Source organism: Rhinopithecus bieti, unplaced genomic scaffold (assembly GCF_001698545.2).
Source record: "Rhinopithecus bieti isolate Rb0 unplaced genomic scaffold, ASM169854v2 scaffold_1673, whole genome shotgun sequence".
In the NCBI taxonomy this organism is placed as follows: domain Eukaryota; kingdom Metazoa; phylum Chordata; class Mammalia; order Primates; family Cercopithecidae; genus Rhinopithecus; species Rhinopithecus bieti.
Genome location: NW_016804690.1, coordinates 4,145,855 through 4,146,921, shown reverse-complemented (window position 1 = coordinate 4,146,921; position 1,067 = coordinate 4,145,855).

The following is a 1,067-nucleotide window of genomic DNA, read 5'->3' as shown; positions in this document are numbered from 1 at the left end:
TAGACACATCATTTAACACTTATTTAATGAGCACCTGTTATATGTTAGGTGTTGCATTAAGTGTTCAGGGTGGAATTCTGAATGACAAATATGGAAATACATCCCTGCTATTTGGGAGGCTTACATTGTTCTCTGATATACTGCACTCTAGTCATCATACTGTGCTTGTCTGTTTTCATTATTAGACTGAGTTTGTCTTACTTATATTTTGGATCCAAAGTATATGGCATGTAGTAGGGGTTCTATCCATTTTTGTTGTATAATTGAACAAATGAGTGAAAAGGATTACTGCTGATAAATAAGCATACCTCTAGTATTCAGACATTCCTATTCAATAGTCAGACGGTAATCTGTTCTCAATGTGGGCCCTCAGGTACTGACTGCAGGGTGCATGAGAAGAAAAAAAATGCATCATATGATTCTACTTCACTACCCCACGTGTTTATTGTCATTTTCCATTAAGATGCCAAGTTTTGAAAAAAATTAGTGAAGAAGTTTAAAACAAATGGTTCTTGACATCGTACATTTCCCCTCGTGTAATTTGTGTGGGCTTCCCTTCCCATGTATGCTAAGTTCTGTATCTTTTGGTCTCTGCCTCCATGTGTTTCTGCAGGTCTTTCCTAGTTAGGTGCTCTGTCTGCTCTGTACATTAATTCCTGGGTTGGGGCAGTGAGTACTGGGATGTCTAGGAACACAAGTTAGCATCCAGCTGCCTATTTATCAGAGAAGACCTCCTTGGTCAAATGGGCCAACAAGTCATAGGGAAGGCATGAATATGAGGAGGGGCTTGAGACAGAGAAGGAGCAAGATCCCTTCCTTCAAACCTCAGCCTAATATGTCCAGAACGCTTTCATAATGGAGTCTTTTTATCTAATTACTACATTGGTGTGGTAATTGGGGATATGGTCCCAGAAAGCCTGGGTGATAGGAATCCAACTTACAAGGGATGTAAAGGACCTCTTCAAGGAGAACTACAAACCACTGCTCAGTGAAATAAAAGAGGACACAAACAAATGGAAGAACATACCATGCTCATGGATAGGAAGAATCAATATCGTGATTTTTGC